The 21,919-nt window shown below is 39.9% G+C and overlaps 1 protein-coding gene across 3 annotated transcripts in view; it reads right to left on the bottom strand.

The window, feature by feature from the left end:
- APBA1 (amyloid beta precursor protein binding family A member 1) overlaps positions 1–17,372 on the bottom strand; it is an 88,921-nt gene extending 71,549 nt beyond the window's left edge. For 2 of the 3 annotated variants that reach the window (XM_034410269.3, XM_034410270.3), the window contains exon 1: positions 16,799–17,372. The gene's annotated coding sequence lies outside the window, so the exon portion shown is untranslated. Of the gene's footprint in view, positions 1–16,127; positions 16,343–16,798 lie in introns of those variants that run through there. The other variant, XM_087886163.1, reaches the window with a different exon arrangement.
- Positions 17,373–21,919: the final 4,547 nt, after the last annotated feature.

Here is a 21,919-nt window from a genome sequence, read left to right as displayed (position 1 = left end):
TGGGCACACACACGCATGACCTCCCTGCGCTCCCCCCATTTTTTGCATGTGACAGCAAAAAGGTTAGCCATCACTGCTCTAAACAATTGGATAAATGCATAAAGTGGAAATGCTAGCAAATATGTGGATTTGAAATGGAACAACTTATACAGTACTTTATCCAATGGTTTAAAATGAAGCCTATATAAAAAAGATAAAGGTTAAACTTTTTATATATTTTTTCTATTATTTTCTACAGTATTCTATTTTAATATAATTCATTATTTTAAAGATATTAATGAATATACATTCTAGTTACATATCAATTTATTTATTTTATTTTATTTTATTTTTAAATTTATATACCACCCTTCTCCCTGAGGACTCAGGGCGGTGTACATCGCTTGGTATATCAAACAGCTGTTTCATACATTTGTTTAAGAAATATATGAAGTAATGGAGTAACCCTCAGTTTTATCTTCAATTTCTTTACTGTTATTAAATCAAACATTTGAAAAACCCACTCTGCTACTTTATATACTGTACTACTCTACCAAAGCAGACTTTCTAGATATACAAAAATGCATAATAACAAGCAAGAAGTGTGAAGCTAAATATAATTTCCTATGCTAGTTTTCTGTAATGAAAATAATTTTCCTAAATATGCATATTTATGTGTTTAAAGTTCCAAGAAAGATAGACCATCTAATAATATTACTAAATACCGAAACTGTAGATCATTTGCTCAGTGTCTGTGTTTGTAATCACTTGGCAGATGGTATCAGGAAGAGAACTGCATAAAACAAATTAATGTTGTTTCCTTTACCAGTTTCCACTTCAGTGACCTGGATGTCATTGCTTAAAAGCACCAGCTCAGCTGCTATTCAAAGGTTCTGTAATGCTTCTTACCGCCTGCCCATTCATTACCCTTGAAATGCTAATGCATTCTATGCTTGTGGGGCATCTCTCTGAAACGGTCTACAGAAAGCAATTAGTGAAAAGGTAAACAGAAACAAACAATATAAACAGACTATTTCAGTGAATAATGGAAGTATAAGGTCTCCCTTCTGCAAGAATACCAGTTGCAATTTTCTTAGGCAAGTCAGAGTACCTCTTATCTGCTCCAATCTAAGATATTAAATATAATATAAATATAAATATATTAAATATTAAACACAAAGATAAGCTACATTTACATATCATTCAATAAAAAAAGCTGAGAAGGAAACAGAAAGACCAGAACATATCCAGTAACTAACAGATAAGCAAGGATTCACACCAGACAAATAACCAAGCAGAAAACAATACCCTAATCAAGGCACTACCAAAGAGAAAATCACCCACCCACCAATTACAATATAAACAGGGAACAAACCACACAATCACTAGCACTAATGGTGTTAGGTAATGAAGCTTCTGCAAACAATCAAGCTCAGGGAGGACTCCATATGAAAGAAGAGGCAAGAAGAAACATAGCGAGTAGCAGAATCTAGCCAAACTGAGCCAATTTCCTGAACCCCAGAGAGAAATCCTCAATCCCCAGAAAAAAAAACTATGCTGGGCTAGACCTACTAATACTTGGAAAGGAAACCATTAGGAAATTCCAGGCTGTAGATTTTACTACTAATTAAAAAAAGCCATGAAGTAATTATGCCTCCGCTGTCTTTTGCTCGCCTTGCTTCCAATTTTAAAAAGTTGGATAGTAACACCTTTTATTCCTAGATAGTTAAGACCTAGTCCATGTTGTTATAACATGTATTGAATGCTTTTGTACATTCTGCTGCAAGACATCTATTTTATTAAAGCTAATTATTTTTTTCATCTTTTTCTAGTTTATTTCTTCTATTCTGCAGCTTCTACACAGCTTCTATTCTGAAAAGCTTCTACACAGAGAATAATAAAAGTCAGATATGCACTTAAGAAGCAAACTTAACAAAATATATTTAAATTACTATGATTCTGCCCATTTGCTTATGAGAATTGCTCAGATTAGAAAAACATTATTTTAAATTTAGGAGAAAAATGTCATACAATAAAACTATAGAAAACAAACTGAACAAAGTACAAGCAATTGCTAATAAACAGTAAAAAAATATTTTTCAGGATGGTCAAAAAACCCAGCAAAAATTCGCTAGACAGCTGCAAGACAATCATTCAAAAACTAAAATTTCACAAAATTATAACTAATTCTGGCAATTAATAAGAGAAATAATGATAATAGTTGATGATCATAATATGAGCCATTTTGTTATGCTTTTTATGGCATATAGCATCTAAATCTCAAAATGTACTATGAAACCTAATGTCCCATTTCACTTAAAATTGGGAACAATAATTATAATTCAGAATCAGCAAAGTTTAAAAGCAACTTCAAATCCTGGATGAAGAACAGAGAAGGGGCTGCACTCATAGGGAAAAAACACATGCATTTGATAATCCAATCAAGGCAAAATATCTTTACTGTATCTTAAAATAATTCTGCAGAAGAGTTGAGGTTTCACTCCTCTTTAAGATAAATACTTTTTTGTCTTATCTAAAATACAAAATGTATTTGTAAATATATACAAAATATATATATATATGTAGAATCCATTGACAATATATATATAGTGCACAGCTTCCCAAATTTTCATCTAGCGGATGAACTGGAAATTTTGTATTCTAGGCCAAAATTGCTGCTGAGGAATCTTGAGCACCCACAAAATAGGTCAGATATATAAAAAAGCACCTATTTCCCAGAATGCTGCCATGCCTTTAATATTATTTGAAGACTATAGATGTTTTTGGAATAGATAATGATACTAGTGCTTTGTGTATTGGTGACTCAGAGGGATTCACATTGGAGATCCCAGACACCTGCCATTAAATGAAAGTATTTCTATCCATGCACTTCAAAGGAAAATGTCTTTTGTATTTATCTTTTGCTATCCATAACAACAACATAAATCCCTTTTTTCATCACCACTATAAAATCTGCTACATTTAATTGTAAATGATTAGATGCACTTCTTAATCCTGAGAAGTGTGAAATCTTCAGCTGCTGTAAGGATAGAATGCACAATACATTTAAAAGAGCAGGGATATTTATTATTTTCCTGCAAATGCGTATCGTAATATAGGGAAAAAAGATTTCCAATTATTTATTAACTGAAATCTACAGCTGTTATGCAAAATAGTGGTTCAGACACATTATAAAATGAAAAATAGAACAGGATGAGAAAATAATTGCCTACTCAAAGATTCTAAAGCTAAAGGTAACTAGCAAACCTGGACAAATATAGCATAACATTTCAATTGCAAAGGCTAAGTGATTACCACAGGACTATCTTAGTCATGGAAGATAAAATTTAAATCATTGCAGATTATGCTTTTATTTACTATGGCCAAATTGTTAGAACTTAAAAAGCATTACTTATCCCTAATACATTTTACAATTCTACTTTATTCATCTACATAAGTTGTCCTTTCTTTTATGAATGGACAACTGAGAGCAATAAAGAACTTAGTTAAACATTCCATCAGGTCTTGTCTATCTTTCTAGTTACAACTCTGGGATATTAGGCCAGACAGCCACTAACAGAAGACTGGGTGGTTCAGAAATAAATATCTCTGGGTATCCTGCCTAGTTGGAGACAATAGTCAATAAGTCTGAATGCTCAGGATTATGGGGAGGCCAACTTGCCCCAATGATGTAACTAATTCCAAATTTGCATGTCCACATTGGGTAGGAGAAGTCTGGAGGCCTAGTGTAAGATGACAATACTCTAGATTTGCATTTTTTAAAGAGGAAGATATATGTGGGATCCTTGGTGCTCTATGAACTTGCTTATTTTCTTGCAGATGTTTCATTACCCAATGTAGGACAAACAGTCAGAAGGTTGGCAGAATGCATCCACAAATACCAACAGTCAGAAGACACGATGAAAATTCTTTAATTTTACAACATATGTTGTAAAATTCTTTAATTTTACAACATAGACTTAACCATAGTTTCAATGGGGAAAATGTGACCATCATAGACCAAGCCAAGTCCAAAAAACACTAGGAAATTTCTAGAAGCCTGGCACTCTGACAAATTAGCCAACAAAAGACACATAGCCATTAACAATATAGATGAGGTAGGCCAATGATGGCGAACCTTTTAGAGACCGAGTGCCCAAACTGCAACCCAAAACCCACTTATTTATCACAAAGTGCCAACACGGCAATTTAACCTTAATAATGTAGGTTTTACTACCTAAAATAATGATAAACAATGCAGAGTTCAGCTAATTGTTCTAAGAAAAATGTGATAAATGCACTTTTATTCTCCTTCATTATTTTTCCTGCTTTTTTGAAATATTACGTTTAGCAACAATAAAAAAGAAAAACTTTTGTAATATCATTTCTCTTTCCCTCCCTTTCCCCCTCTCTCTTTCCCTCCCTCTCTTTTCCTCCTCTCTGCTTTCTCTCTCTCTTGCTTTCCCTTCCTCCGTCTCTCTCTCTCTCTCTCTGCCTCCCTCTGTTTCTCTCTCTCTCCCCCCCGCTGGGGGGGGGAAGAACCCCTGAACTGGTGCTGGGTGGTAGGAATGACGTCCGAAAGCCGATGAGCCTAGGAGAAGTGTGCTCACGTTCAGCTGACTGGCAGGGAAGTGGGGCATCCCAACACCAGCAGCTCTGCAGGAAAAGAAACTGCTTTTTTTTATGCTGAGCCAAGCCGACCCAGGGTCGCATTACGGCTCGGCGTCGTAATGGGTTTCAGAAGGGAGACGGGACCCTGTCTCCCTCATTGTGAAGCGTGAGAATGAAAAAGTTCACTCAATTAATTCCAACTTTGCGAGAAGTTGGAATTGATTGAGTGAAACGTGATGGAGAAACACGATTAGAGTGGGGCTGGGGTGACAGCATGCACGCCCACAGAGAGGGCTCTGCGTGCCATATCTGTGCCATAGGTTCGCCATCACGGGGCTAGACAAAAAAGACAATCAACTAGCCAAAAAGGGAACAAAAAAACCCAAGCACCTCTCTAACAGCAATCAGCACCCAGATCTGCATAGATTAACTCCAAGATTAATATCAGACCAACAATCAAGTAAAAAATTCCCCAATCAAGAAATTGCAAAGAAGTCAACAGTAAACAGTCCAACCAAAGAATCTCTAAGACAACACCCACCAACACTGACAGGGCAAGACACTCGAATATTAACTGAAAGCAAACTCACCTCTTTACCAGCAGGACGGTGGGGGATGTAATGAAACATCTGCAAGAAAACAAGCAAGCTCAAAGAGCACCAAGGATGCCTCATTTCAATCCTGAGCTACAAATATTTTCTTTTATTGGAAGATATATGTGTGGTCTAATTGTAGAATGGGTGTGTTGACTGATTTGACAGCGTGAGTTGAGGGTGTAAAAGGTAAAGCCTAACTGAGTGGTTTTCCAATAGTGGACCTTGAGTATTGGTTATTTTATTCTTTTATTACTATTTTACTATTGTGGTTAATTGAAGCATGTACAGTCAGGTCCAGAAATATTGGGACATCGACACAATTCTAACATCTTTGGCTCTATACACCACCACAATGGAGTTGGAATGAAACAAACACAATGTGCGTTAACTTCAGACTGTCATCTTTAATTTGAGGGTATGTACATCCAACTCAGGTGAACGGTGTAGGACTTACAGCAGTTTGTATATGTGCCTCCCACTTGTTAAGGGACCAAAAGTAATGGGACAATTGGCTTCTCAGCTGTTCCATGGCCAGGTGTGTGATATTCCCTCATTACCCCAATTACAATGTGCAGAGGAAAGGCCCAGAGTTCATTTCAAGTGTGCTATTTGCCTTTGGAATCTGTTGCTGTCAACTCTCAAGATGAGATCCAAAGAGCTGTCACTATCAGTGAAGCAAGCCATCATTAGGCTGAAGAAACAAAACAAACCCGTCAGAGAGATAGCAAGAACATTAGGCGTGGCCAAAACAACTGTTTGAAACATTCTCAAAAAGAAGGAATGCACCGGTGAGCTCAGCAACACCAAAAGATCCGGGAGACCACGGAAAACAAGTGTGGTGGATGACCGAAGAATTCTTTCCCTGGTGCAGAAAACACCCCTCACGACAGTTGGCCAGATCAAGAACACTCTCCAGGAAGTAGGTGTATGTGTGTCAAAGTCAACAATCAAGAGAAGACTTCTCCAGAGTGAATACAGAGGGTTCACCACAAGATGTAAACCATTGGTGAGCCTCAAAAACAGGAAGGCCAGATTAGAGTTTGCCAAACAACATCTAACAAAGCCTTCACAGTTCTGGAACAAGATCCTATGGACAGATGAGACCAAGATCAATTTGTACCAAAGTAATGGGAAGAGAAGAGTATGGAGAAGGAAAGTAATTGCTCATGATCCTAAGCATACCACCTCATCAGTGAAGCATGGTGGTGGTAGTGTCATGGTGTGGGCATGTATGGCTGCCAATGGAACTGGTTCTCTTGTATTTATTGATGATGTGACTGCTGACAAAAGCAGCAGGATGAATTCTGAAGTGTTTCGGGCAATATTATCTGCTCACATTCAGCCAAATGCTACAGAACTCATTGGACGGCGCTTCACAGTGCAGATGGACAATGACCCAAAGCATACTGCAAAAGCAACCAAAGAGTTTTTGAACGGACAGAAGTGGAATGTTATGCAATGGCCAAGTCAATCACCTGACCTGAATCCCATTGAGCATGCATTTCACTTGCTGAAGACAAAACTGAAGGGAAAATGCCCCAAGAACAAGCAGGAACTGAAGACAGTTGCAGTAGAGGCCTGGCAGAGCATCACCAGGGATGAAACCCAGCGTCTGGTGATGTCTATGCGTTCCAGACTTCAGGCTGTGATTGACTGCAAAGGATTTGCAACCAAGTATTAAGAAGGGAAAGTTTGATTTATGATTATTATTCTGTCCCATTACTTTTGGTCCCTTAACAAGTGGGAGGCACATATGCAAACTGCTGTAAGTCCTACACCGTTCACCTGAGTTGGATGTACATACCCTTAAATTAAAGCTGACAGTCTGCAGTTAAAGCACATTGTGTTTGTTTCATTCCAACTCCATTGTGGTGGTGTATAGAGCCAAAGATGTTAGAATTGTGTTGATGTCCCAATATTTCTGGACCTGACTGTACATTTCCAAGTTCATAGTTAAGAATGAGTCGCTCCTGGCAAGAGAATGGATGATGTGGTGGTATTGTCAGGTAAAGGAAGATATGGGGGATGGCACTTATTAGGCTGTTCCAAGAAACCCCCAAACTTGTGGCAAATTCAACTTTCAATTGAGATGCTCTATCTTGTGGACGAGTTGGCCAAAGGACTTTGTCACTACCAATCAGCCAACCAGTCTTTGCTAGCCTGCCTCAGGTGCCTAATGGATCAACTTCTAGTGAGCCTTTCAGAATTTCCACATGCTTAGTAGTGGCCTTATTCAAGATGACAATGAAGGTGCTTACCACAAGGAAGTAGAGGGTTTGGTGTACTGATGTAACAAAAACAGCCTCGTTTTAAACATAGAAATAACTAAAGCGACTATTGTCGATTTCAGAAAAGGCAGGCACAGCTACACTCCTCTGTGTATTAATGATTCACCTGTGGTGATGGTTAGCAGCATCAGGTTTCTGGGTGTGTAGCTAATGAGTAGGCTAACTTGGACGCTCAACAGTGAGACACTGGTGAAGCCGACACAGCAGCCCCTGCATTTTCTCTTTCGCATGAGAAAAGTACATCTTCCTTCCCCTGTCCTTCCCACTTTCTATAGAGGAGGATCGAGAGCATCCTGTCATATTTCATTACTGTCTGGTTTGGAAGCATTACTGCTTCAGACAGGAAGGCGGTGCAGAGAGTGGTGAGGATGGCAGAAAAGATTATTGGTAGTTCATTTCCTTCTATCCAGCATATAGCATATAAGCAATGCTTGAGCAGGGTCCACAGGATTCTCTGGGACGCTACACATCCTCTTCATGACCTGTTTTCCTTGTTACCTTCTGGGAGAAGACGTGATGGTATCCGAAGCAGAACATCCAGATTCAGTCACAGTTTTGAGTTCCATATAGCATCAACCTTGTGAACTCGCAAATTTCGTCTTTCCTATATATTCCAAATGGACTGTGATTAATATTTATATGTGTATATACGTATGTATGTATGTATATATGTATATATATATGTATGTATGGTGTTTCCCCAAAAAGAAGACCCGGTCTTATAGTTTTTTGGGCTCCAAAATAAGCACTAGGGTTTATTTTTGAGAAAACACAACTTCAGGGTGATCAGCCTGGCTGGATGCCCCGCCCCCTGGCACATGCACAAGAGGTAGCAAGTGCACAGGGACTGATGGTATCCGGCAGCAGCTGCAGCCTGCTGGTCCCTTGATCGGCGCATTCTGGGGCTGCACAGCCTGCAAGCAGCAGACGGAGGCAGAGGCGCAGGGGGGAGGCAGGTGATCTGGACATGTAGTGCAGGCCATGGAAAAGCCGAGTCAGTGGGCTGGAATGGGTGGGTGTCCGTGATAGGCTTTGCACGGTTACACTGGCAGCAAATGGAGGCAGAGGCGCAGGGTGGAAGGCAGACGATCTGGATGCGCCGCACAGGCAAGCTGAGAGATATGAAGATGATCTTCCCGTGGCTGGCCGCTCACTCCAGCCCACCGACTCTCGGCTTTCCTGTGGCCCACGTGGAGCATCTGGATTGCCTGCCTTTCCTTGGTGCCTCTGCCTGCTGCCAGTGCTGCCATGCGAAGACAAGCCTCCTGCAGCCAGTTGCTGCTCCGGCCCACCAACTCTTGGGTTTCCAGCGGCCTGTGTGGTGCATCCAGATCATGTGCCTCTCCCCTGCCTCTGCCTGCTGCTTGGATAGGTAATTAACTCATCTGCACTGCATGTGTTGCGGCTGCTACTGGACACTATCGGGCTGCACACACTCACTGCCTCCTGTGCTGTCCACGCCCAACCCCTTCACTAGGACTTATTTTCGGGGTAGGTCTTATTTTCAGGGAAACACAGTAGCATTTGTATATGTGTGTTATGTATGGGTATGGGTAGGTATATACTTTTGTTTGAGAGTAGGCAACAGAATTTCATTTTTAATATGGGCCAGTGTGCTCATAATAAAAAATGACAATAAAGGCTATCTTATCTAATTGATTCCCACATCTTGAGAACATATATCATCAACTCTGAGGGCTTATAAGTCTTTTGATATATGCAGTTCAAGAAACTGAAATAGTAGAAAATAAAATGTGTGCTTCTGACTTGAACTCTGTTTGTGTATCTGTGATAGACTACTGCCCGAACCTGCATGTTTTGTGTGCTCATGCCTTTCACCCACTTTGAACATTATATGTGTGCAACTATCCCTTTATATGACTGGGAATATGAGTGATGTAAAGTGATCTATTTACTATATGTTTTAGATGCCATGAGGGTGGATAAAATTGACATGAGTAGTTTAGTATCTCCATTGGTAGTTCAATTTTAGGCAAATTCTAATTGCTCTTCAACATTACCTGGCAGATGCACACCTCTTCTGTTTAGACAGGGGCAGCGTCAACTTGTGGCATTGATTGTTCTGCTACATAGTTTTAGAGTTCAACATATAGAGTACATATGAACCATTTGGGGAAAAAAGCAGAGATTCTAGGGATGTTCTTTATCACTGTAGAGGAGCATAATAGAATCTTGAAAGCTTCTCAGAGTGTCTCTTTGCCAAACAAAATCAAGGCAGGGTTATTTTGATTTTTTTCCCCTCACACTTTCCACTTTATCAGGACTGAACTATAAGATGTACTTTCTTTTATGGAACCCTGTATTAGTTACTGATAAATTTAAAATGCTAAAGCTCCCCCATGACTTGGCACCTGGGTATCTACAGAACTGCCTAATTCCATTATACTGGCTCGATTATTAAATACAGGTAGTCCTCGACTTACAACCATTCTTTTGGTGCCCGTTTGACATTACAATGGCACTGAAAAAAGTGACATGACCGTTTTTCACACTTATGACCATTGCAGCATCTTCATAGTCATGTGATCAAAATTCAGACGCTTAGCAACTGACTCATATTTATGATGTTTGCAGTATCCCAAGATCATTTGATGATCATATTTTGCAACCATCTGACAAGCAAAGTCAATGGGGAAGCCAGATTCACTTAGCAACAGTGTTACTAACTTAACAACTGCAGTGATTCACTTAACCATACGGCAAGAAAGATCGTAAAATGGGGCAAAACTCACTTAACAACTGTCTTACTTAGCAAGAGAAATTCGGACCTCAATTATGATCATAACTTGAGAACTACTTGCATTGAGGGAATAAAGGCTATTGGTTCCACACTTCCAGAAAAGAAGAACCGCCAAAGGCAGACAGCAAGGCTTCCCTAAACAGTAGTGACATCTTTGCTTTGGAATGGCCTCCCATTGAAAAATTGGACTCCCCTCCTCCCTCCTGGTCTTTAGGAAGCTATTAAAAACAAAATTATTGTAAAAAGCATTTTCATGATTTGTTGACTTAATTTATTGCACCATTTTTATTGTTTCATTCTCTTTTACTTATTGTCATTTATGTTGGCATTATATGGAAATGTTTAAATTGTCATTTTGCTATATTCATTGTAAGCTGCCAAGAGTTGATTGATTCTGGTGGGTATGAATCCAATAAGTAAATAAAGAATAAATAAAACAAATTTGACTTGGCTCCAAGAAAAAGCAACACACAGGTCAAAGACATCTATAACAAATGTGCAAATTATTTGTAGTAGGATTTAAAATTGCTGATTTAGAAATTCCCAACCAAAATGTTACATTTCAACCTAGGTCCATCTCAGGAAGGTTTTTAAAAAAGCCAAACTAATTTAAAGCCAATTATTCAAAGGTGACAATATACCCTGTTTCCCTCAAATTAAGAGATCCCCTGATAATAAGCCCAATCGGGCTTTTGAGCGCATGGTAATAAAACCAAGCGCTTATTTCAGGGTTCAAAAAAATATAAGACAGGATCTTATTTTTGGGGAAACACGGTATTTTTCCACAGAGGAACTTATTATGGTCAGTGTTCACAAAGTAGAAGAGCTTCATTAAAGAAATGTAAGAAGCCTCTAGTCCTCTACATGTCATAGATACTATTTTTCTATTCCTCTCAGTTATCCCATATGCAAAATCCTGAGCTAATTAAGTCCACCTTACTTCTTAAATAAGTGCTTATTTCTCTTATTGTTTGATTAACAAAGGTAGATACTAAAGTAATTTATTTTGGATGGGTTCCCTTCACCATATGTAAGGATTGTAAGTAAGTAAGTAAATATATATTTTTCAAATGATTTTTGCCTATTATGGATGGTTATGCTTGTGGGTCTGAATACCCACAATCTAAAGAGATCAGAATCAATAGACACTAAAACCTGCAATGCAGCAATATTACTGATAGAAAAAATGGGCAATATGATAGGCAATATGAGAAAAATGTGTCAGTTTCTCAAGGAAGCAGTATGTTTTTAAGAGTTGCCTCCTCCTGGCTATCTTTTCAGTTTATATTCAACCGGTCAATCTACGAATATGTTTCTTTCACTACTTCTCTAAAATGCTAGCTTCGCATTTGACAGAAGGCAAAACAACAGTCAAAAGACATTACTCTTAAATTAAGCCAAATCCATTAGGGCTAAATAAAAATGTAGCTTCAAGCTAGAATAGTACTATGCCTCTATGAATTACAGGACACATACTCTATGTAGTTCCACTATTCTTATTTAGCAGCCGTTTGAATTTCAGATCTTTTAATTCAAATTTTGCACCCTATATACAGCTATTTTAGAGCCACCATAATAGTGATGTTAATGTTTTATCAATTTATATCTAAAACAATGTATAGCAGCAAATAACTGGCAGCACTTTACTTGAGAAAATGGGAATGTTAGTGCATAACAAGACTTGAGTGTAAAAAAAGTACCATGGTGGGTACCACGGAAGTCACACCAAAGTGGTTCTAGCTTTGATTTTCCAGCTTCCCTTTCTCCCCAGCTGGTACAGCAACTATTTTTTTCAGTAACCATGGTTTTCTTCTTAATAAAATAAAGAGAGAGACATAGGCATAGACTAACAGATCAGAGCCACTGTATTTTATCTCTTTTCCAACTCTGAAAAGTGTGTGTGTGTGTGTGTGTGTGTGTGTGTGTGTGTGTGTGTGTGTTTGTAGCAGGACTATTAAAAACTCAAAAGCATTAGAGACTGTTGAAGGGGTAGATATGATTGCTTAACTGTGAATCACCTAGGTTCACATGATGAGAGATACTGATGCCATCATTGGACCAGATAAGCCCAACCTAGCCTACAGATTGCCATAAATATAATTTCATTCATTATCTCAATTCCACTGATATCCTAATGCAGCAACAATATGATTGTGTATCATGCAAATCAGATAAGGAATTTAAGCTGTTCACTGAGCAATTCATAACTGAAAGCTTGAATATGAAGTATGTGTCTTATTATCTTAGGAAGAAACTAATTCAACAAGTGATTCGTTTTTTCATATTTACTGGATACCTCAGAGTATGGTTAAAATATCTTGTTATTAACTTTATTATGTTAATGTGCAAAGGGACGCATATTATACAAACTTGTGCTTCTGTTGCCCTCAAACTTATTAGGCTCTGTATGGAGCAAAACAAACTCGTATTTCATCCCTCCAAGACTGAACTACTGTACATCCATAGGGATCAAATTGCTGAGGGGAGGCATGGTCCCCTTAAGAGTTGGTACAGGACTTGGGGATCTTCTTAGATTATTTTACTGTTTAAGCAAGAGTGAAGGACTGTTCCTGAGTTTTGGCTGACGCAACTGCTCAATTTTGGTATATCTCAGGATACTTTAATGATGATTATTGTAATGCGCTCCATATGAGGCAGCCTTTCAAGACAATCTGGAAACTGTAACTACAAGTAGCTTTTGATTTATGATCACACTTAGGACTAGAACTTCCATCGGGTAGTAATGCAGCTGTTAGATGAATTGTGCCTAATTCTACAACCTTTTTTGCCAAAGTTGGTAACAAACCACCACAGTGAATCATGCAGTTGTTAAGCAAATCTGGCTCCTCCCACTGACCTTACTTGTCAGGAAATTCATGGGAAGCCCACAAATAGTTATTAACTGACCTCGGGATGCTACAACTGTTGTAAATATATGCTAGTTGCCAAGTGTCCAAATTCTGATCTCTTGACTTCAGGGATACTGTGATGGTTGCAAGTTCGAGTAAGTCACTTTTTTCACTGCTGTTGTAACTTCAAATAGTCATTAAACAAATGTAAATCGAGAACTACCTGTAGTTCAGAATGCAACAGTGAGATTGTTAGCTGGTTAATCCAGCCATTGCAGGGTAACACTTCTTCTGAAGTCACTATAGTAACTATTAAACAGCTTCCAGACCAATTCTGAACTGCTGGTAGCTATCTCTAAAGTTCTGTATGGTGTTACATCAGCTTAAGCCACACACTGCTTTGTCAGAACTAAATCTGCTCATTGGTGAAAATAACTTGGCAAGACCAGTTAAGAATTCGGTCCCCAGCGGAAGTGAGAATAATATGGACAGAATGACAGGACTTCTGTGATGGCCCCCACACTTTTACCATAGAGGTCCGTAAAGCGAACCTCATACTTTCTAGATCTTTAAGAGCAATTTTATTTCACATGCCTTCAACCTTAGTTAAGTTTAATTCACCTTGGGGGGGGTTGGATTTATTATTTAATTTCTTACTAACAAATTTGCATACTAGTTGTTTTATGTTCTTACAATTTGATTTATTATTATTGCTGCTTTTAGCGTTTTAATATGTTGTAAACTACTCAAGATCTTGTTTTGGATGGGCTGACTATGAAAAAAGTTAAATAAATGAAAAAAATATTTTCTGGCTTTGGTTTGAAATATTACGTTTTGCATTTTATTATTAAAATCAATACAATTTATTAAAATGTCAACATACCTTTGAATTATATACCCCAAATTTGGAAGAATTATATGAATAATGAAGGACACTGTCCATAGGGAAGAGAGTAAAAAATACCACTTTAATATTGAAAACAGCAGAACAAATTCTCTATCTTGGATTACTAATAGATATTTGCTTTCTATTTATCAGTTGGCTCTCTATTGACTTAATGGAAAGACTGATCAATATTATTTTGTGTAGACAGGGTTTAGTTATGTATTTTAAAACTAAGTTAATGATTTCTCATTTGCAAAGCAATGGTCTTGTTACTTCTATTTTTTCTTTTTCCATATATTTAAGAAATAAAATTCTTTTTTTTTTTAATTGTCTGGGTTTTTTTCCCAGCAAAATTACAAAATATTTAATGGTTATAAACAGAAACACAGTAGGTGAAGCTCTCTCAAATATGGCATTTTCACAAAGACTTTAATTTGCTGGATTTCTGCTAGTCACTCAGCTAGTGAAGGCAAGCTCAAGCAATACAAAATAAGCTAATAAGCTTGCTAACTGCTTTCTCTTGCCTTCTTTAATTCCGTGCCTCTGGATTGGTCATAGCAGCTGGAGAATTATAGGATTTGCTCCAACATACCTGGAGAGCATCAACTGGTCTATTATGCTGGTCTATTAATTCACAAAATATCTAAATCCTGATATATGAAGGACAGATTGAATGAGAGAAGCATATGCAAATATACACAAACAAAATAAAATGGTAAATATTATTGTACTGCATTCATTTTCAGAACACCATTGGCTGATAACTCTTTTAAAACAGTTGTGATAGAGTTTTAATACACTAATCGCAAATCTAAAACATATCTTAAAATTAAAATACAACCAAGCCTTAAATAAGACTACAAACCTCAAATAAGGTCAGTCATAGAAAGAAAATGAAAGAAAATAATCCATAGGATCTAACTATACCTTTATCCTTATGCACACTTGCTCAAAAATAAGTCCTGCGTTTACCAGAACATATAGCAAGTAGATGTGATTAAGACTGCAGCTATCCAGCACAAGTCTATACATTTTTATTCAAAAATAAGTAGTGCTGTGTCCAATGGGCTTTAGTCCCAGGAAAGAATATGTAGTGTTTCAGCTCCATTTCCTATGTTGTGGAATGAAGAAGCAAGCACATCATACAAATCTGGATTGATATGTAAAAGATAAAATCACACCACTAAAATACGTTTAGTACCTTTTTTCAATTTCTCAATCTCCGATAAATATGACAGTGTGGCATATATGCCTTTACAAGATGAGCAGCAAAAGGTACAAAGATTGAGGAAAAATGTCTCATTTTCATAGCAGTGCAGGAGAATATTAAGGTTCCATGAAAAAGACTGTATATAGTTGCCATTACAGGAGTTTATGAAATATATAAACAAAGATATGTCCAAAAGTGGATAAGCACATATATACTTGGATGCATATCTCAATAACGAGGAGCATCCTTCAGGATTAGAGATTTATGTTACTTAACTGACTTACTCCTTTGTAGTTATTTATACCTAATTTGCAAGATCAGTAGAGGAAAGGGTTAAGATAAGCTTTTTGTTAATTCTTTGCAATACGTTGAAGCTCATATGGCACTTTAAAAATTTTAACTTTCACTTGGAGAAAAGCGTGCTAAATTCATCTTCTCAATAAGCCTTGGAGAAAAATGAGAAAGCAGTAAACGAAGCTTCTAGTCACTTCCCGGGTACTTAATTTATCACCTCAGCAGTAAAATAAATGGTCCAATACTCAGTCACAGCCACCTCCACAAGAAATAGGTTAAAATATATACAGAACAATATCAGCATTAACACTGAACAAAAAAAGCAGTACTGAGCTGCACCATGATATGTTCAGATGCCGGTTTTTTTTTTTAAGAAAGAGGGTAAGGCCAAGGCACTTTCTGTCCCCTGAAGGGGCAAATGTCAGCAAGTACACTCTCTGCAAGTAGCATGTCGATAGTGATAAATACGACCAAGAACCCAAGCAGATGGCAAGAGGAGGTGGAGGAGGAGGAGGAGAAAAGGAGGAAGAGGAAGAAGGAGATATATAAGGAGAACCAGCAGCGCCCCCTTCAGAAAAAAAAAATACCCCTCAGGACCTCCTCCCCATTTGCCATGTGTAAGTAGCACCCTGTTGCGATTTGCCACTCCCCACCTCTCTCTCCCTACACGTAGAAATCCAAGCAACCGCGGGCACCTTCCGCCCACCGAGCGAGCGAGCTTCGTGCCTCGACCACCTTTCCGAATAAACACGCGCGTCATTCACCGCCTCGGTTTTCCACCGCAGGCAGGCGAAGTCGCCCCTCGCCTCGCCTCGCCATCCCCGAGGCAGCTTGATTCCTGCCTTCCGTCACCCCGAAGCCTCACAACGTCACCTCACCGCCACCGCCTCCCTCACAAGTTCCAAGCGCTCGCCCGGGACTGCCCGACTGTTGAATCCGGCGGCCGCCCCGTCCTTATCGCCCCCCCTTTTTCCCCCCTCTTGTCGCATCAAGTTGGGGAAGGAGGGGAAAGAGCGAGCCTGTGGCTCCACGGGGGAAGAGGACGGGGGGAAACCGGCGGGGAGGGGAGGATTCTGTGGAAAGCGACTGTACCCCCGTTCACACAGGTTAGATGACACGCAATGTGGCGCGTACACCTCCTCCGCCCAGCCAGGGCCTCTCGCTCGATAAGTCGCGGCGGATCCGGGCGAGCTTTTCCGCCCCTCGCGCTCGGCCGCCGGCTTCAGCAAACCTTGCGGGGTGATTTTTCTGCCTCGGTTGCAAGGAGCTCCGGGCATCCCGCCCCATCCCCCCACGCAGACGGCAGCCGCCGCCTTTTCCCTACCTTCCTCTCCGCGCCTTTGCGCCAAAGCCACGCGCGACGCACAGCAGCCGCAGCGGGTCTGGCTGGGATGCGGATGGCGGGAGCGGTGGTGGCAGCGGCGGCAACAGCAGCAGCAGCGCAGTGGCAGGCAGGAAACCTGGGAAGCCGCTTTCCCTTCAGCCGCTAGTCCGGCCTCCCGCTCCACCATCTTCCTCCGCCTCTTCTCGCTCCTCCTCGGCTCAGTCCAGCAGCCATCCGCGACAGCGCCTCTTTCTGCCCCCGCCTCCCGCGCCTCCTTCAGCCCGCCTCCGAAGCTCCCCCGTGACTCCGGTGTGGCGACCAGGCCCGCAGCTCAGCCGGCGGGCGCTTCGCTTAGAGCGGCGCCACGGAAACGGAGGAGCGGCCTGAGGGTTTTTTTCCCTCAGGCGGCGGAGGTGGCTTTTTTTTTGTCCACGGGAGGGAGAGAAGGAAGGCAAATCTCCGACCCGCGGATCTCTCTTCGGGTGTTGAAAAAAGAAGCGGTTCTCTTATTGTTGCTTCGGTTGCTGGGTTGCAAGCCTATATAGGTCTGAAGTAACGAATTTCTCTGAAGGATGCGCAGAGGCCGCTTCCCTATCTCTGAGTATACATTAAGGTTACAGCAGTGGTGGGATTCAAATAATTTAACAACCGGTTCTCTGCCCTAATGATTTCTTCCAACAACCAGTTCACCAAACTGCTCAGAAAGTTAACAACCGGTTCTCCCGAAGTGGTGCGAACTGGCTGAATCCCACCACTGAGTTACAGGTTTACAGGTAGTTTTCGATTTATAACCATTTGTTTAATGACCGAAGTTACAAGGCACTGAAAAAAATGATTTATGCAAGGGCTTTCTGCGCTGAGAGTGAAATGTTACCTCTATGAGCCAGTTGCCAAGCATCTGAATGTTGATGTGATCATGGGGATGCTGCAAGGGTTGTGTGAAAAATGACCATAAATGATTTTTCACACAACCATTGCAGCATCCCCATGATCACATCAACATTCAGATGCTTGGCAACTGGTTCATACAGGTAATCCTCAAGTTACGACAGTTCACTTAGTGATTGGTCGAAGTTGCGTGATAAGCGCCCCTAGTGTTTACGACCAAGTTCCGAAATTACAAATGTTGCAGCACTATGGCAGGCGAACGACGGCAGAGGCACTGTAACATTCACCCTATTTTCACCCCCATCTCCCCACAACTGCTTCCCCCTCCCATCCTGCCATGCCGAACTCACCTTGCAAAGATCTGTCTCCTCTCTGCCGTAGTTTCTTTGCCTTTGAGGGAGAGGAGAGCAGGATGATTTCCTTTCCAGCCTACTGGTCGGCTGGCAAGTGTTTTTCGTGCCGAGCATGAAATGTTCTGGGGGGAGGGAGGGTGTGATCTCATGTGATTTCAGGCACCCATTCTCTGCAAAAGCGAATGGGTGCCTGAAGTTGCGCGAGATCACAGCCCCCAGAACATTTCACTCTCGGTGCAAAAAGTACTTGCAAGCTGACCAGCAGGCAGGAAGCGAAATCGTGTTGCTTCTAAATTTACCTGTCAGCTTGCAAATGCTTTTCACATTGAGAGTAAAAGGTTCTGGAGGCTGTGATCCCACATGACTTCAGGCACCCATCCTCTTTTGCACAGAATGAGTGCCTGAAGTTGCACAAGATCATGGCCTCCCCAAAACATTTCACTCCCAGTGCGAAAAAGCATTTGCAAGGCAACCGGTAGACTAGTCCTACTCTCCTCTCCCTCAAAGGCAAAGAAACCGCAGAAGAGAGGAGACAGAACTTTGCAAGGTAAGTGAGTCCGTCGTGGCAGGATGGGAGGAGAGAAGCATGAAGTAACTCAGTGTTCCATCACTAGGCCTCTCATGGTCTTCCCCACCCTGATACCATGTGCACTTAATGATCCACGCATTCAATTAGCAAATGCATGGCAAAAGCAGGGAGTGATTATGTTCCAGTTATGTGATTCACTTCTACGAATCCTCGAATTACAAATGTAATCAGCAGGCTCCATTACATTCGTAACTCGAGGATTACCTGTATTTATGTCGGTTGTAGTGTCCCACGGTCATGTGGTAGCCTTTTGTGACCTGACAAGCAATGTCAATGGGGAAGCCAGATTCATTTAACATCATGTTACTAAATCAACTGCAGTGATTTACTTAGTTGTGGCAAGAAAAATTGTAAAATGAGGCAAAATGCACTTAACAATTGTCTCGCTTAGCAACAGAAATTTTAGACTCAAGCGTGGTTGTAATTTGAGGACTACCTGGTATTGTATTGTGCTGTTGTAGCTCTAGTGCAAAATAAGCTTTGTATGCTGGTATTTCCTGTGAATGAGCTTGACTTTTTTGCTGCTTTTCTCAATGGAAGTTTATTTAGGTTATAGAACTGCTTTTATTTGCAAATTTGCAGTTCTATATATTATGCATTTTTATTCCACCTTAATTACTGTGTTTTCTCCTAGAAAAGATGGCAAACATGCATAGTAGTCTTCCTTCTATTTCCACCACACAACAACAACCCTCTGAAGTAGATTGCGCTGAGAGAATGATTGGTTCAAGGTAATCCAGTTGCCTTCTATGCCAAAGCAGGATTAGAACTCACAATCTCCTGGTTTCCAGCCTGCTATTTTAACCACTAAACCAAACTGACTCTATTGAATATTGCTATCCTGATATCCTTACAATACTTGGAGCACATTCAAAAGGGCAAGTTACTCTAAGCCTCACTGGAAGAAAGATCTGATATAAATCAGCAAAGACTTGTATCTAATTCAAGAAGTTAATAGAAGATAAAATAATGAAAAGTATTTTTACACTAAAACAAAGGACTCAGGTGTTTTTTTAACTCCGACATCAGACCTATACAATATTCTGATTTTCTTCTTCCTTAGCCTCTTTCCATTCAGTAAGGAAAGATGGTCTTAGATGTGCATTTTGTTACCAAATGGATCCTTTGAAGAAAATCAGGATGTGTAGTAAAGCTGGTATCATAAGCTAGAAATCTTCACAATTTGCAATATTTAGAGCCCCTAAAACAATAAACTTTATATGTGCAATAAATAACCCCTCTCAAATAAAGCAAACAGTTATAGTTGGGCAGGAAATAAAAATATCACTCTTAAAAAATAAATGTTAATTGATAGATCAAAATAAAATCACCAAACAATTTAATTTAAAAGTGTTTCACAGTAGTACTACCATATATTGGAAATAAGCCAAAAACAAATTCAATAAATTTTATTTATTTTTCACATTTCTGAACTGCCCATCTCTCTCAAAGAGGAAAATTTACCATCATTTTCTAAAGGGAAAGGATGAATTTGCATAATTCTTGAAATCTGGATTTCATTTCCACTCTTCAAAGTCGGTAGACAAAATAAAATAGAAGGCTTTTCCTTGTTTAAACCAGCTTCTCTTAAATTGCTTTGGATTTTCTGTAGCTTGGAAAATACTGACTATAAGTTGTTTTTGGCAGTCTTTCCTAATAAAGCCACAGTAAGACAACAAACATATTTTTTCTACAATATTCCTGTCTGGTGCTTGCTACTTGTAAATCTTTCTCTCACCCCCCCCCCCAAATCTCTCCCCCTCTCTCCCCCATCTTGTAGCTTGTTCCTTTTCCTTTTCTATCCTGGAAACAGCAATAGGGCAGACATTCAGAGCTTTGCACAGAAGCCTTATGCCCTCTAGGCATGTTTAATCCTCCTTTGACAGGCATAGTATGTGTTGCTGGCAGTGTTTCTTTAAAAAAACAAAAATAACAGGTTTCATAGAGTGCTCAGGAACCCTTGAAAACCAGCTGGGTGGCTTTGGGCCAGCCATTTTCTCTCAACCCAACAAACCTAACAAGTTTGTTGTTGTGGGAAAAATAGGAGAAGGAAAGATGATTAGGTATGTTTGCTGCCTTCAGTTACAGGTAATCCTCAACTTACAACAGTTCATTTAGTGACCATTCAAAGTTACAGCGGCACTAACAAAAGTGATTTATGACTGTTTTTCTCACAACCATTGCAGCATCCCCATGGTCCCGTGATCAACATTCAGATGCTTGGCAACTGACTCCTATTTCTAACAGCTGCTGTGTCCCTAGGTCATGTGAATACATTTTGTGATCTTCTGGCAAGCAAAGTCAATAGGGAAGCCAGGTTCACTTAACAACCATGTTACTAACTTAACAACTATGGCAAGAAAAGTTGTAAAATGAGGCAACATTCACTTAACAAATGTTTCATTTAGCAAGAGAAATTTTGGGCTCTGTTGCGGTTGTAAGTTGAAAACTACTTGTACTTATAAAAACAACAATTACTTTTGCCAAGACAGGCAGCATACAAATTTAGTAATAAAACATATAAATAAATAAGTTGATTGAGTGAATAAGGCAAATAATAAACAGTCAATAATACAAGACTTGGTTTCTTGTCCTTCGACAATTATAGCAGGGAAATGTATAAGCCAAAGAACTGCCTTTATCCTTTTTTGCTTATTATTTATGGAAGCCACAGAAGATGCTGAGACCCCAGTGTGGCCTAGAAAAGGTAAGGAGGTCCCTCTTTGGGCTCTTTCTCTACCTTCACTTAACAATGCATACATAAGATTGAAGGAGCAGCTACTTCACGTCATTTATTCCCTTGCAATCTCTCTTTGGGCAGCAATAGTAATGAGGATTGCACCTAGTGCATAAAATATTTCCTGCTGTGCTGCTGAGAGAGGGTAAGAAGAGGAAGCAGCACATAGCAACCCTCAATTCTGTCTCTCTGGAAAGAAGCAGGAAGGCTGGTTCAGCAGCAGTGGTGTTGCTAGGATTTCTCAGCATATGGTCAGGATGCAGCAGCATGGAAGCCTTAAATTCAGGTACCATGTGGTTTCCCTTTAGAATTTCTTTGTTAAAGAGTATGTTCTGTGGGGAATTAGATAGTAGGAAGTCAAGTGGCACAAAGAGGGAACCAATGAGGAGAAATAGAAATGGAGAGATGGGGAAAAGATCAATATGCAGAGCATACAATATTTTGACCCAAAGTCCCTCTGACCAGGAAAATGCCACTGCTTAACTGGAAAAAAGAAAGATGAGGACATGCAGCTCTTTTGATTTACTTACTTACTGTACTAGGTTTATTCATTA

The sequence above is a fragment of the Pantherophis guttatus genome, chromosome 2 (assembly GCF_059756535.1).
Source record: "Pantherophis guttatus breed Tessera chromosome 2, ASM5975653v1, whole genome shotgun sequence".
NCBI classification, from domain to species: Eukaryota; Metazoa; Chordata; class Lepidosauria; order Squamata; family Colubridae; genus Pantherophis; species Pantherophis guttatus.
This window is presented reverse-complemented; position numbering and strand designations above follow the sequence as displayed.